The sequence below is a fragment of the Macrobrachium rosenbergii genome, chromosome 12, assembly GCF_040412425.1.
Source record: "Macrobrachium rosenbergii isolate ZJJX-2024 chromosome 12, ASM4041242v1, whole genome shotgun sequence".
In the NCBI taxonomy this organism is placed as follows: domain Eukaryota; kingdom Metazoa; phylum Arthropoda; class Malacostraca; order Decapoda; family Palaemonidae; genus Macrobrachium; species Macrobrachium rosenbergii.
The window spans coordinates 71035651-71052146 of NC_089752.1; the positions used below are offsets into that span (position 1 = coordinate 71035651).

At 37.9% G+C, this 16496-nt stretch overlaps 1 protein-coding gene across 1 annotated transcript in view; it reads left to right on the forward strand.

Annotated features, from left to right (window-relative positions):
- Positions 1-16496, forward strand: part of RpL26 (ribosomal protein L26) — a 52389-nt gene that overhangs the window by 20884 nt on the left and 15009 nt on the right. The window lies entirely within an intron of this gene.

Consider the following 16496-nt stretch of genomic DNA (forward strand, 5'->3'; position numbering starts at 1 on the left):
TCCCTTAAGGGTTAAAGAAGCTAAGTTAGAATTAAAAGTGAGAGGAATTCAAGATCTGTCTAAAAAATATACATATTCTTCAAGAACCAAAATTGAAACAAAAATGCACAAATAGAAGTAATGGAGCACAAAAAAGTAAACCTCAAGAAGAAATTAATGCATTAGAAATAAAAACTAAATTGGTATAGAATAAAGGAACAGGTACAAATGAGATAGATATTTTATCCAATTCATTTGAAGTAGTAATACAAATAGGTACACAGGAGGATGCTGGTAGTAATAGAGGGGGTTCATGATGGACTGGAAATTAAAGATAAAAAAAAGGCTTTTGGAGAGATTACTACCCAAAACGAAGAAACCAACTGTTATTAGAGAAACATTGGTTAAACCAAAGACAAAGGATATGAAGAAAGACAACAAGCTAAGAGTATACCCCTATCTCCTAAAATAATAGTAAAACCTATGAAGCAGATATCCAAAACACTGAAGAAGTGAAAGAGAGCATTGCCATAGATAATGATTATGTCAAGGAAGAAGAGATTACTCCATCTCCTGTAATTGGTATAGGAACAAATGAAAAAAATACCGTATACATGAAGACACGTGGATGTGATGATTGTTTCATTGAATTATGCAGTAATAACTAAAAGGTAACAAAAGATTTTTTAACAAACGGTATAAGAAATTTTATGAAATATAGAAAAGAAGAAACCACTGATTTGAGCACCCATGAAAAAGGTTGTGTGTGCATTGAGAACTTAATATATTGTAAAGAAAAACAAACGAATATCGTGAGTAAATTATTGGAAAAAATCGAAGTTGATAATACAAAAATAAGAAAACAAAACAACGCTATAACAATATTTTCAATGGCTATATTATATAATGGAACATAAATGGTCTACAGACCAGAGTACACTTAGGAGAAATACAATGACTACTAAAAGAATATGAACCAAGTATATTGTGCTTACATGTCAACAAAACAATATCAACAAAGGTAAATATACCTTGGTTTCTACATTTAGAGAGTAAGAAGGAAAGTTAGGTACTTGTATATATGTACATAAAGTATTTTATGACCAAGTACCTATAGACTTTACTGACTTGCAAATATCAAGTATTAAAATATACGAATAAATAATGATAATTATGTAATTTATGATATTGCAGTAACACTCCTTGAACACCTGAATTAGCCCTGGTCACCTACCAGCCCAAACTACATCCCCATAGCTTTTACCCACTGTCAGCATTACCAATGTTTACAGGAAAAATCTTGTCAAATGAGTTACCTGAAGCACCGTTGGCAACGCTGCTGCAAGTCCTGGCCTAGTGAGGCTAAGATCCCCAGTTGTATTTTGTTTGCCATGCTGTGGGGGTGTGTCCCACATCAGGCGAACTTTTGGTCATTTAGCCCGACCCCCATTTAGAAAATTTGGACATCAGATTACGATTTGGACTGTTTTCAAAGCATTTTCTCCTGGATTGATACGTTGACTGGATTTGGAACTTCTCTCCCGGTTTTGACTTTGGTACTTTGGACTCGATTGGATAAGTCAAACAAGAAGACATCACCGTCTGCTAGTGCCAATACTCCCACTTCATTTACATCTTCGATGACAGAGCCTTCTACTGCTGGAGATGCTGACGCTCATCGGTCCTGCACATCCTGCAAGTGTAGGATGAGTACCCTCAAGCACAATCAGCATTGTATTTTGTATTTTATGTAGGAAGATGCAGTGTAGTATCAGTCAGTTAGGTGGCAAGTGTAGGTCTTGGTCAGGAGATCAGATGGAAGAATTATTCAAAAAGTTAGAGGACAAGTTATCAGCTAGTATGTCTAGTCAATTTTTCTAGCTTTATGAATTAACAGAAACTAAAGATAGGAATAATAGTACTAAACGTTCTTTTTCAGCCCCCCTGCTTGTTCTAGAACCAGCACTAGTTCAGATTTGGTTTCTGATGTATCTGGTTCTGAATTTTTGTTTTTCCTTGAATACTCCTTCTTCGAAGGTTCCTTTTTCCTTCAGGGGTTAAAATTTCTTTCGTCTTGCAATGGTGGTATAATGCAGATTTGTTGGGTCCCTCTAAAGGTTATAGATTCTAGTTAGGCAATGTTTTAATTTTAGGTTTTCCAATATTCATGATCATGTCTTGAATTTTACTTCTTTGAAATCTATGGCCTCTTCGGCCGTTGCAGAATTTTTCCTTTTCCCCATTTTCTTCTAAGCCTTCTTCCATTTCCCTTACTTAATCTTCTTTTTCGGTCCGCTCTTCGGGGTCTTTGTTGCATGTTCTTTGGTTCAACCCTGCAATATTAGAGCTTTAGCGGCTCCCTCTCTCCCTTTTGGGGTAAAGGGAGGGGGTACTTTTAACGGCTCAGTCTTCATCACCTTTTGCAAATCCTTTAGTTTCTCAGGCATCCGACCTAGTTGCTTCTCAGGTGCTTGCGGAGGCATCAGCAACTCCTTATTTTCATTCTTTACGGGTTTCTAACCGTAATGTATCCTCCGCTATTCTTGCGGATGCTACGGCAGTCAGCGGTTCGCCTGTGCCATCGGTCAGTGAATCAGCACCAATAGTTTCCTCAGCCTTTCCATTCTCTAGCATAGCTGGTAATTTCCCTTCCTCTGTTACCTTGGGTTCGGTACCTCGTAACTTCCCCTTTGAAACTCCTTTGAGTTCCGGTCCAGTTGGTACGTTCTCCACCTGTCCAACGTGGTTACTCCGAGTGTGGATTCTTCCTTCTTCCCTCCTTTGGCTTCTTTCTCAGCTTTCCTCCAGGTTTCTCTGTCCCTCTGCCTAAGGCGTCCATGTAGGTTCGGGGTTGATTCCAGGTCATCAAGGACTTTTCCCCCTTCATTAACCAGCAGGTCTTCAGTTCCAGATTCCCATTCTCATGCAGTTTTGACACATCCAGATTTGCATGGTTCTGGTGTTGCGGCCTCTTCGCTCTCAGGAGTGGGCGTTGTCCGCCCAGGTGTTGCGTCATCAGTGTTGGGTGGTGCAGGGTTTGCGCAGCCCACTTTGGTGCCTCCAGTATTTCGCAATTGATACGTCGGGTGTCCATCTCACACACCCAGGTGTGGCGAGTTCCGGGGTCAGCCTGTCTCTTTTTTTTTTCCTGTTCCGGCTCGGTCGTACCAGTCCGACAAGGAATGTTCATTTGAAGAAGAGGATCCGGTATTGGATATTAGTTTTCCTTCAGCTAATGAGAATGAGTATAAGTGGATGGTGGACTTCATCCATACTCTGTCCTCAGTCAAGGCACCGGAGAAGCCTACACCACCAAATCAAGCTATGTTTGAGGCGCTATATGCGGCGGAACCGGTAGTTGCTCAGTCACCAAAGAATCTGGTCTGGTTTGGCATTGAGGGAGGCAGACGTAGGTTAGTGGCTTTGATTGGGTCGAGTAAGCAGGATTCAACCTTGCTTCCTATTCGGGAGGGGTTTTTACAAGGTACAGGGTAACCCTTCTGTGGATGTCAGGGTTCCTCTCAACGAATCTGTTGAGGCTCTTCTCTCTCGGGTTCCTTTATCAAATTGTCTGGTCTCAGTTTCATCTAGGGAGGCTTGTATCTTGGAGGACACCTTTCGCAGCCAGTTAGAAGCCTTGTCCCACTGTGGATGTGGTCCAGGTTGATACAGTTTTCTCAAAGAAGATGGATATACTCCCTCTGATCCTGTACTACCTGACACCTCATCACTTTGGTTTCAATGGGGCTGGCATACCAGGTTAACATTTTGTCTGACTGTACAACATTCTTTGGCAAGAAGAGGAGGGACTTCTTTTTTAAAGCTTCTGCCTCACTATCCGGACATTCGGAAAGGGTTCTGTTGAGGGCGCCTTTTGCCCTCTGCAACAGTCTTTTTAGGGAGGATATCATCTCCTCTTTGGTCAGTTTCGTGTAGCCGTCATCAGCAGCAGCATCACAGCAGGCTATGATTAGTGTGGCTGCTCAGGTTTAGGGGATGTGGCCAGTATAACAAACTTGTTGTTTCTAACTCTTGTCCCCAGTGCCGGCAATTATGCATCGTTGAGGATACAAAATGTTGAAGTAGAGGTGTTTCCTGACACACACACACACACACACACACACACACACACACACACACACACACACACACACACCTCTCTCTCTCTCTCTCTCTCTCTCTCTCTCTCTCTCTCTCTCTCTCTCTCTCTCTCTCTCTCTCTCTCTCTCTCTCTCTCTTTTTTTCAAGAATGTAGTTTGGAGCGATTCTCGCTTGTCGGATCTTCTGTGATAGTCAGAAGTGCATCTGAGATCCAGAAGGTCTTTTGTCTCCCCTCTTCTCAACGTTCACCTGTACTCAGATGCCTCAGATCAAGGTTGGGGAGCAACCTTGGAGGAACCCAGGCTTTGGGCTTCTGGAGGGATCAGGAACGTGAGGAGTCATAATTTTCGGGAACTCAGGGCTGTAAAGGAAGCCCTCAGGTGTTTTTCAGTCCTAGTGCGCAACAGAGTAGTGGGTCTACTTTGCGACATCGTAACTCATGTCGTATCTGAGAACTTGTTGGGGGGGGGGAACAAGATCAACAGAACTTTAGAGGTGTATGGTTTCCGCCATTCGGTCTCATTCATCAGGTAATCAGGAATTGCGGGAGTGTCAAGATGTCTATGGCTCTAGCTCCTTGTTTTCCCTGACCCCCTTGGTTTCCGGAACTCCTAGTGCTCCTCACGGAAGTTCCGATGTTCCTTCCCGTGCGGAAGATCTTCTAGACAACCGCATTTTCACCATTATCGTCCAAAGTCTTGTGTGATGAACCTAGTTGCAGGCGACTGCCGAGCAAACAGCCAGACAGACGGGACTCTCTAAAGCTATGTCTAGACAGTGTTTCTTTCAAGTTGAGAAAGTCAACCCGTAAGCTTTACTAGGTCAGCTGGACATGTGGAAGTTGGTGTCGTAAGGAAGGTCATTCCATCTTTAGGCCTTCCATAACCAAAATAGCTGAATTTCTCATTCGTTCAGAAAGTCAAGATTCTTTCGTTTTTGGCTATTGCTGGCTACTGCTCAACACAGCAGTACATTTTTCCATCTTCCCAAAATTTCTAGGAGTAAGATCTTCCATGATTTATTACGTTCCATAAAGTTTAACGTCTGGTCTTGCCGACTCAGGCTCCTTCGTGAGATTTTTTAGAAGCTCTAACGTTAAGACAACTGATTAGGTGTTCTCTTTCATTCGGCTTTAACTGCAGCTAGCTAGAAAAGTGGGGAAGCTTGGGGAAGTTTTTTAGGCTGGTTTCCTAGGCGGGAAAGGATATGTGTTTCTCTTCTTCCGGAATTTGTGGTGAAGACAGAGTCAGAGGCTAAAACTCTGCCTCGTTCGTTTAAGGTTCTTTATCTGGAAGTGTTCGGTTCCAGCAATCCAGCGGGGATGTCTTTATGTCCTTTGCGAATATTAAAGTGTTTATCAAAGGTTGAGAAACTCTGTCCACTTCTGTGTACACTTCTTGTGTCTCCGCGGAATCCTTCCCGTCCGCTGTCAAAGAATGCAATTAGTTACTTTCGGAGAGAGGGTTCCTGGTTCCTGGTTCATAAGCGGTCACTCCTCAAACAGTTGCGGGCACACTACACGATTCTCATGTGGTACGAGCTTTATGACCTTGAATACAATTTAACTTTGGCTTTTTACGTTATATTAAGCAATTAACAGTTTTTTTTATTTAATTCAGCACCGTTCCCCCCCCCCCCAAATCCAGATGTTACTTAATATTTCGAATTTCTTTATTGCTGGTGATTTCCCAGGCCTCTCAGGGTTCGTCCTCGTCGTCTTCGGCTCTGTATTTCCCCGACTGCACAGTATTTGGAGGATGTCCACTTCATCTTCCTTTCTAAGGAATTGTTCAGTGTCTTCTATTCTGGAGGCAGTTTACTTGGGAGTCTGTCTGTGTTATCTTCCTTTACTTAAGAGGCATTCAATTTGCCACAGCGCGTATAGCGGTGAAGTCTCCTATCTAGGGCGTGTTCATTTAGCTGAGGTGGTATTCTCTTAGTGCGAAGGCTCGGAAGGTTATTCTCTTAGTCCACGTGTAACGGCGAAGTCTGTTATCTAGGGTGCGGTCATTTATCTAAGGTGGTATTCACGTAGTGCGGTGGTTCTTAGGTTAATCAGATAGAGGAATTCCTTTTAGGCTTTAGAATCTTAAGCAACAGTGATAGTATAATCACATAAACTTAGGTTTAGTACATTTTAAGTATCCTAGTCTTTGATAGTTTCCCTACGAGAGTCCAAGGGCATGCTCTCGTAGGCTAACCTAGGCTCTTTCATCGGTGCTGAGATACTTCTTCACTTTTCGGTCTTTGCCGCACCCTGCAGGGCGGATGGTCAACTGCTCGGCACACTACCCCATTCCCTCCATACATGGTTGGCTCTGAATAGCCACTTGGGAGGTTCATCGTTCTCCTTACATGAGAGTTATTCTCTTAGTCCATGTGTAGCGGCTAAGTCTACGATCAAGGGTGCGTTCATTTAGCTGAGGGGTTACTCTCTTAGTGCGGAGGTTCTTAGAAGCGGCCACTTGGAAGTAGGTGTTGGTTTTCACGACTTTCTACCTCAGAGACATTCAGTTTGCTTTGGAGAAGAGTTACTCGCTGGGTCCCTTTGTGGCCACCATCTGGATCTTATAATTACACAGTAATGTCAAGGGATGGGGGAACTTTAGGTAATGAATGTATTCTAAGGAACTTGTGATTCTCTGTTGGTCAGGATTCATAGTGAGAGTATTAAATTTGGCGTTAGTACCGTTAAGTTAGGCAGATCCAGTGGACAGGTTTGGTTTCTTCAACCTCTTCTGCGCAGACATCGGCAGCAACGGGCGGCGAAGAACTCAAAGATCCTGCACACAACTTCTCCTTCATACATGAGAGGCTACAATAGCCACATGGGAGTTTCATCGTACCCCTCCATACATGAGAGTGCTTTGATTACCCATGTGGGAGGTTCGGTTCGTCATACCCCTCCACACATGAGAGTGCGTTGATAAGCTACATGGGAGGTTCGCCGTTCTCCGCTACTCATGGGAGGCTGTGATTAGCCACATGGTAGGTTGGTTTTTTGCTACTCTCTATCCATGATGAAATTTGAATACCACATGAGAGGTAGCTCAACTCATACAGTACCTAGACATGAGACTGATGTCGGGGGTATCCTCTCTACAGGCATCCTCACCTACCAAGTGGGATAACCAGGTGAGGATACATTCATTTATACAGAGTAGGCGAATAATGAGTTACCTACTTTCCCTGTTGGCAGATCGGGCTGAATTAGATTGATCCCACTTACTTAAAATTTTGTTAATTGGGCTAATTCAGATGTTCAGGGAGTGTATTGCAATATGAGGTTTTCATAATAAAACTAATATTGTAATACTTACTTGAACACCTAAATGATTCCCACCCTCCTGCCCACTTCAACGTGAATAATGAATAACGCAATTGGGGATCTCAGCCACACTAGGCCGGGACTTGCAGCAGCGTTGCCAACGGTACTTCAGGTAACTCATTTGACAAGGTTTTCCTGTAAGCGTTGGTAACGCTGACAGTTAATTACCCACTTAGTGGGTAAAAGGTATGGGGATGTAGTTCGGGCTGGTAAGGTGACTAGGGCTAATTCAGGTGTTCAGGTAAGTATTACAATATTAGTTTTATTATGAAAACTTCATTTATACAACCATCCTAATAAAAGTTACAACACTGATAAACTTAAAGATTTGCTGAACATGGTAGTAGGTGATTTTAATGCTCACAACCCAGTATGGGACTGTAATTGTACAAACTCAAATAGAGCTGGACATGAAATAGAATTCGTGGATTCAGACGACATGTACTGTATAAATGATGGTGAAATTAGCACATATTTTCCAAAACACACGGAACATTTTCCTCAGTAGACTTAACTATGTACAACATAGTTGCAGATTAGATTGGAATACAGTTGATGACTTGCACACTAGTGATAATTTCCCAATATTAATTTCATTATCACAAAATAATCCCGTCAAGCATGTCCCTCAATATAAAGCAGATTGGGAGCGATATGAATTCCACACTAGGAATATCCCACAATTTGAGAAAATACAAGATCATAATGAAATAAATAGGTGTCTTGTTGATTTCATTGAAAATGCTACTGATAAACCAATACCAAAATCAAATCTCATCCAACAAAACACAAAGTCCCATGGTGGTCTTGTAAGCTAACAGAATTAATAAAAATAAAACAATAGGGAGATGACTAGATAATTTAAATAAAAAATTCAACAAAATTAATAAAATATTACCAATTTCAGAAGGAACTTTACAAAAAATAACTGTATTATTACTAGAAGTTAATTTATTAAAACCTCTACACAACAAATTATCTGCAAAATTTGAAAGAAGTAATTCAAGGACGAATAATTTCATGGAGGAAATATGTCTTTCTCTAATAATACTCCCATACAAAAATATGGGAAAAATTCAGGTAAATAAGTGGTACCCATGTTAACCCTTAAATGCCGACTGGACGTATCGTAAGTCGACTAAAATTGTCTGTCGGGTGACGAGCGGACGTACCATACGTCAACTACAAAAAATGTCAACCTTCTGTCAACTTTGACTCGACCGAAATGGTCGAAAAACGCAATTGTAAGCTTAAACTCTTACATTCTAGTAATATTCAATCATTTACCTTCATTTTGCAACACATAGGAAGTCTCTAGCACAATATTTCGATTTATGGTGAATTTAGAAAAAAAAACTTCCTTTCGTCCACACGGTAACTGCCAAAAATTTCAGAAATTCTTTTGTCATTTTGTCATAATTTTTGCACCGTTTTATATTAGCCGTTGCATAAAGTTTTATATATGAAAATGTGTGCAATTTCATGTAAAATACAACAAAAAACAACCCATGGTTGTAGCTTTTATCAGTTTGGAAATATTTTCATATAAATCACGATAAGTGCCAAAATTTCAACCTTTGGTCAACTTTGACTCTACCGAAATGGTCGAAAAATGCAATTGTAAGCTAAAACTCTAACATTCTAGTAATACTCAATCATTTACCTTCATTTTGCAACAAATTGGAAGTCTCTAGCACAATATTTCGATTTACGGTGAATTTTTGAAAAAAAACTTTCCTTACGTCCGTGCGCGGTAACTCGGCCAAATATCTCAAATTCTTTCGTCACTTTGTTGTAATGTTTGCACTGTTTTATATTAGTCGTTACATAAAGTTTTATATATGAAAATGTGCACAATTTCATTTAGAATACAAGAAAAAATAACTCTTGGTTGTAGCTTCTATCGTTTTTGAAATATTTTCATATAAATCACGGTGCCAAAATTTCAACCTTCGGTCAACTTTAACTCGACCGAAATGGTCGAAAAGCGCAATTGTAAGCTAAAACTCTTACATTCTAGTAATATTCAATCATTTACCTTCATTTTGCAACAAATTGGAAGTCTCTAGCACAATATTCAATTTATGGTGAATTTAAAAAAAAAAAAAAATTTTTTCGCGGGCGGTAACTCTGCCGAACATCTCAGAAATTCTTTCGTCACTTTGTCATAATGTTTGCACTGTTTTATATTAGTCATTACATAGTTTTATATATGAAAATGTGTACAATTTCATGTAGAATACAATAAAAAATAACGCATGGTTGTAGCTTTTATCAGTTTTGAAATATTTTCATATAAATCACGATAAATAGAAAAAATTTGACATTCGGTCAACTTTAACTTGACCGAAATGGTTGAAAACTGCAATTGTAAGCTAAAACACTTACAGTCTAGTAATATCCAATCAATTACCTTCATTTTGTAACAAACGGGAAGTCTAGCACAATATTTTGATTTATGGTGAATTTTTGAAAAAAACTTTTTACGTCCACGCGTTACGAATTCATGCATCATTTTGTGATGTTATTTTCTCTGTGTTGCTTTGATTGTTTTAGAATTTGTTATATACCAAAATCATTGCAATTTAGTGTACAACACAAAGAAAAAAAATAACTCATTAGCTTTAACGTTTTGCTCACAGCTCGATTTGTATGCAATTATATATGACATTTTTTTTTGCGCTGTCATATATTGGAATATTTATATATGATAATGATATTTTTTTTCATTTCTAATGGTTGCATACTAAACTTCAGGCAATGTCAAAATAAGGAGCCAAAAATGAACTCTTAATCTTAAAAACTAAGCGTGCTGTGATTTTTTGAAAAAAAAAAACTTTTTCCGGTTTGGCGCTAACTCCCGAACGCCGCCGGCATACGGCAGACACTTTCGTAAATAGAGGCTCGGCGTTTAAGGGTTAAAAAAAACATAGACATGCCATATTAAAAAGATGGGAAAAGAAAACTTTATCCGAAAGAAATAAGTAATGTAATAGGAGAAAACTTAGCAAATGTAAGTAGTGATAATAATTTAGATGGACACTTCCACATAAAGAAAAATCATATAGAATTAATAACAAATTTTAAAACAATAGAAGATATATATTGTAATAGAAAATTTAATATGGAAGAGTTGGAATTTGCTCTCTTGAACAGCAACAAATCTGCACCTCCAAATATATAATAGAAAATTTAATATGTGTTAAATGGCCCAGATTTGGAGGGCCATCTTATCTTAAGATGTATGTTTTAAGAACCGAATCAAACATCTCACTTTTCTTGAGATGTTTCTGGTAACCGTGGCTCTTTCCTTGGGTCAGCAGACCCCTTCTCCTTCGTCATAGGACTCTCACTAAACCTATCTTTACACAAAGGCCTGCTGAAATGAGACACTGACATACAAGACTAGTCTTTATTGACGAATTAACGAAATTTATTCAGCAAAAGCTATGGTCAGGAACTGGAGTGATTCACACCCTCTATAAATGGAATTCATAACTAGAGGAAATACCATTTCACAAACAAGCATAGCCATTATTCTATCCCAAGCAATATTAATGAACAGCACCCTGGTCATATTGTATGTAAGAGTAAAAATAAAAAAACACCACTTCCAAATATTCGTCCCTCCCAGGACGAGGTTCGATTCCTGTTGAGAGAAACATTTCATTATATTAAAACCTGAAATTAATGTACATATTCAAGACGGAAAAAATGCGCAAATGGACAATTTCATCATGTAGACATCGTTCGGTTTCACTGCTTCTCAACCGGGGGTTTTCCCTCGTAAAGTCTAGAAAAGATATCAATGTCACCGGATGTTCTTACTCACGTTCTATGGCCGTAAATAACATATCTTCATACTGGCGGTTTCTTTAAACACTACACGAGGCTGAAACACACCGTCTGCCACTAGAGATCAAAGCAGTCTCCCTGTGAGAGTCACTGTTCCTCTCTTAACCCTTAAACACCTACTGGACGTATCATACGTCGACTAAAATTGTCTGTTGGGTGCCAAGTGGACGTACCGTACGTCGACTACAAAAAATTTCAACCTTCGGTCAACTTTGACTCGACCGAAATGGTCGAAAAACGCAATTGTAAGCTAAAACTCTTACATTCTAGTAATATTCAATCATGTACCTTCATTTTGAAACAGATTGGAAGTCTCTAGCACAATATTTCGATTTATGGTGAATTTTTGAAAAAAAAACTTTTTTTCCTTACCCCACAGCGGTAACTCGGCGAAAAATTTCAGAAATTCTTTTCGTCATTTTGTCATAATTTTTGCACTGTTTTATATTAGCCGTTACATAAAGTTTTATATATGAAAATGTGCGCAATTTCATGTAAAATACAGCAAAATACAACCCATGGTTGTAGCTTTTATCAGTTTGGAAATATTTTCATATAAACCACGATAACTGCCAAAATTTCAACCTTCGGTCAACTTTGATTTCGACCGAAATGGTAAAAACGCAATTGTAAGCTAAAACTCTTATATTCTAGTAGTATTCAATCATTTACCATCATTTTGCAACAAATTGGAAGTCTCTAGCACAATATTTTGATATATGGTGAATTTTTGAAAAAACTTTTTTCCTTACATCCGCCAGAAATTCTTTTTCACATCGTAATGTTTGCACCGTTTATATTAGTCGTTACATAAAGTTTTATATATGGAAATGTGTGCAATTTCATGTAGAATACAACAGAAAATAACTCATGGTTATAACTTTTATCAGTTTTGAAATATTTTCATATAAATCATGATAACTGCCAAAATTTCAACCTTCGGTCAACTTTAACTCGACCGAAATGGTCATAAAACGCAATTATAAGCTAAAACTCTTACATTCTAGTAATATTCAATCATGTACCTTCATTTTGCAACAAACTGGAAGTCTCTAGCACAATATTTCGATTTATGGTGAATTTCTGGAAAAAACTTTTTCCTTACATCTCTTGCGCTGATAACTCGGCGAACATCTCGGAAATTCTTTAGATCACGTTGTCGTAATGTTTGCACCGTTTACATTAGTCGTTACATAAAGTTTTATATATGAAAAATGCGCAATTTCATGTAGAATACAACAGAAGATAGCTCATGGTTGTAGCTTCTATCAGTTTTGAAATATTTTCATATAAATCACGATAAATAGAAAAAATTCGACTTTCGGTCAACTTTAACTCGACCGAAATGGTCGAAAACTGCAATTGTAAGCTAAAACACTAACAGTCTAGTAATATTCAATCAATTAGCTTCATTTTTCAACAAACGGGAAGTCTCTAGCACAATATTTTCGATTTATGGTGAATTTTTGAAAAAAATTTTTACGTCCGCAGCGTTCTTAATTCATGCATCATTTTGTGATAATATTTTCTCTGTGTTGCTTTGATCGTTTTACAATTTGTTAAATACCAAAATCATCGCAATTTAGTGTACAATACAAAGAAAAAAAATATAAAACGTTAGCTTTAACTGTTTTGCTCACAGCGCGATTTGTATAAAATTGTATATGAAAATTTTTTTTTGCGCTGTCATATATTTCAATATTTATATATGATAATGATATTTTTTTTCATTTCTGATGGTTGCATACTAAACTTCAGGCAATGACAAAAAAAGGAACCAAAAATGACCTGTTAATCTTAGAAAATAAGCGTGCTGTGATTTTTTGAAAAAACCTTTTTTTCCGCTTCGGCGCTAACTCCCGAACGCTGCCGGCATACGGGAGACGTTTTTGTAAATAGAGGCTCGGCGTTTAAGGGTTAAGTAACTCTTTAGAGGTCGCACACACACAAGCACATATCCCACCGGAAATCTGGGCACTTCCTGTTCATTAGTTCAACATTCTGTCATGCTGTTTTGCGTGTTAGGACCATAATCAAGTCGTTCTCTGCATCCGACTAAGCAAATTCCAACGTCAGCACAAATCAACCTGCTGTGAGAGCCACTGACAGGTCATCACATATCTCACTGTTATCCAACGAGAACCCAGACTTGATATATGCAAGAGTTGGAATTTGCTCTCTGGAACAGTAATAAATCTGCCCCCAGAGGTGACAGTATTTGTTTTGAAATGGTCTGCCACTTAGCACTGTTGGCAGTCATACTTATTACAATTTTATAATCACTTATGGCTTTGAAATTTATTTCCTGATGAATGCTGTAAAGCTATAATTATTCCTATCCCCAAACCTGGGAAGGATCCTAGTAATGTAAACAATTACAGACCACTTTCTTTAACAGGTTGTTTGTGCAGATTATTAGAGAAAATTGTCAATGTTTGACTAACTTGGCACATTCAAGAAAATAGGACTTTGACTCCCACTCATTTCGGGTCATAATGTAACAGATCTACACTGGATTCTCTGTCTGACTTAGAAGACCACATACGAAGAGGATTTGAACAAAAACAAATTACTATAGCCACCTTTTTTGACATTGAAAAGGCATATAATACTACATGGAGATATGCAGTATTAAAAACGTTACTTAAAAAAAAAAAAGCATTCTTGGACATTTACCCAGATTTATCCAAACCTTTCTGACAAATTGCACTTTTCAAGTGAGAATTGATGATGTATTATCAAGTGCATTTCCACTTGAAAATGGTGTTCCACAAGAAAGCATCCTTAGTGGCACACTGTTTACTTTAGCAATAAATGATATCAGTAATAATCTGCCTATTGGAATTAAAAATAACCTGTATATGGATGATTTTGCAATATATTATTCAACATATCACATAAAACATGCAGAGCAAATCATTAATAAAACTATAATAAAACCAGATGAATGAACCTGATCTGTAGGCATTAAATTATCCATACTTGGACTCGAGCAGTCGTGTTTTTTAAAAATAAAAAGTGGAAGAAAGGTGAAGAAATAGATATAAAAATCAGAAATCATTCCATACCAATTGGCCAGACCACAAAATTATTAGGATTAGTATTTGATACTCACCGGAATTGGAAAGCTCGTATAACACGTGAAATCAAAATGTAAAAGAGCATTAAACCTAATTCAACTATCAAACACTACTTGGGAAGCCAATACACATACCCTTACTGTACACTATAAAGCAACAGTGCTTTCTATCATTGTATGGAAGCGAAATATATGGCTCAGCATCAGATGCAACACTGAAAACGTTAGACCCAGTTCATAACGAAGGCCTTAGAATATGTTCAGGAGCCTTTAGATCATCACCAACCTCATCTTCACAAGTTGAATGTGGTGAACTACCACTCTCTCTCCATAGAGAGTTTGTAACAATGAAGAGTGCCCTGAGAATCCAGACAAGTGATTCTCCAACCAGTTATTTGAATTAAGAGATGTATTTATAAACAATCACTCACCACCTTTCCTCGTAGAGCTAGAAGACTGTTTGAGTCAAGTATAAATATGCAATTACCTTCAGTAGTAAAATTACCTCTTCCTCAGACTTTGAATAAAATAAGAATTTGCACTCCCTTGAAATATTTATAAAAAATTTACTCATATACCCCAGAACACCATAGACAACACACAATAGAGCATATAAGCCGAAAAGGTCAACATTACGCAGTATACACAGACATATCTAAATCAGAGTACGGAGTGGAATATACTGCAGTATTCCAAGACAAAATCTATCATTTCTTTGTACTTGATAATGCCTCTGTATTTACAGTTGAGTTATGTGCAATAGCATCAGCCATAAAAATAATTTAAGAAACCTCATGTAATAATTTTGTAATTTTTAGCAGCTCTAGAAGCGCCATCGAAGCCATTCGAGTTACAAACCAAAAAGTAACGTACAACAAGTAAAGTTATTACTCCATAAGTTATATAATAATGGGAAAAATATAGAAATATCTTGGATCCCTGCCCATGTAGGGATTAAGGGAAATGAGGCTGATAAAGCAGCTAAAAAATCATCCCGTGTGACATGATGTAATGTAAATATCCCAGTTAACAATTATATAATACTGTACATATAAAAGTAGGCATTATAAACAAATGGCAAAATAATTGGAATGAAGAACCTGAAAATAATAAGTTGAAGCAAATAAAACTTGGAGTTAAAAAAGTGGAGTTCATCATACCAAAAGAGAGACATGGGAAAGTAATTCTAACACGTCTCAGAATAGGCCATACTCATCAGACACGGATGAGGATGTGGCACATGCACATGGGTAGTAAGGATTGGCTGACAGTTTCCAATATTGTTGGCTTATTGTTATAAATATCAAACTTATTTCTCCAATAATGCATTTGCATGTTTTTGTATAGACAAAGAAACTTTGCCCCTTCTGATGTAAATCATAAATTCGTTGATGTGTGTTCATAATATACCAACACAGGCACACGAAATTGTATCAAGCAATCTGCTCAAATCAAACACAAATGAACAATGGGCTTTCAGTAAGTATGAGACCACACAGACCTATGCTCAAAAACTTCAAATCGCAAGATTTTCTTATTCAAACTTTTTCTCTTTAGTTTTATTGCATGTGAATAAAATAAACTTATTATTATACCAAAGTAATATCTGCGTCTGCAAACTGAAAAATAACGTATGTTTACCACTAAAACTTGAGGCATGGACCAATGAAGCTAGGCCTATGCTGCTGATGCACCTGGTATTTTATTTTACTGGCCTTTTAAGCTCAGTCATTCTTAGGCTAGTCTTTTTTGCCATACGTATTTCATCAACACTAAGGATGATGAGAACAGAATGGGATTTTAAATTCTTGCTGCATAAGTTATTTAGCTAAATAGTCCCAAAAGTGCCCAAGCAGTATGCTTAAGGAAAAAATATATAAATGTGCAGAGTATTCTGGAAAGAAAACCACAATACCATTGCGCTCTTGCCATGTTATACAAGAAATTTCCCACCTAGCCAGTACGGCAGTGGTTGTTCCATTTATATCCCGTAGGCCCTAGACAGCCTCATAGACAACGGTATTTCTTGCTTATTTTGAAAGTTAACCTAGTAATGTAATTTACAAGCAAGAATTTATTAAAAACCTCTTATTTGTGCTTGCAGAGCCAGATACCTTTTTATGTACGTGCAGTGAGATACAGAATAAGTGGTAA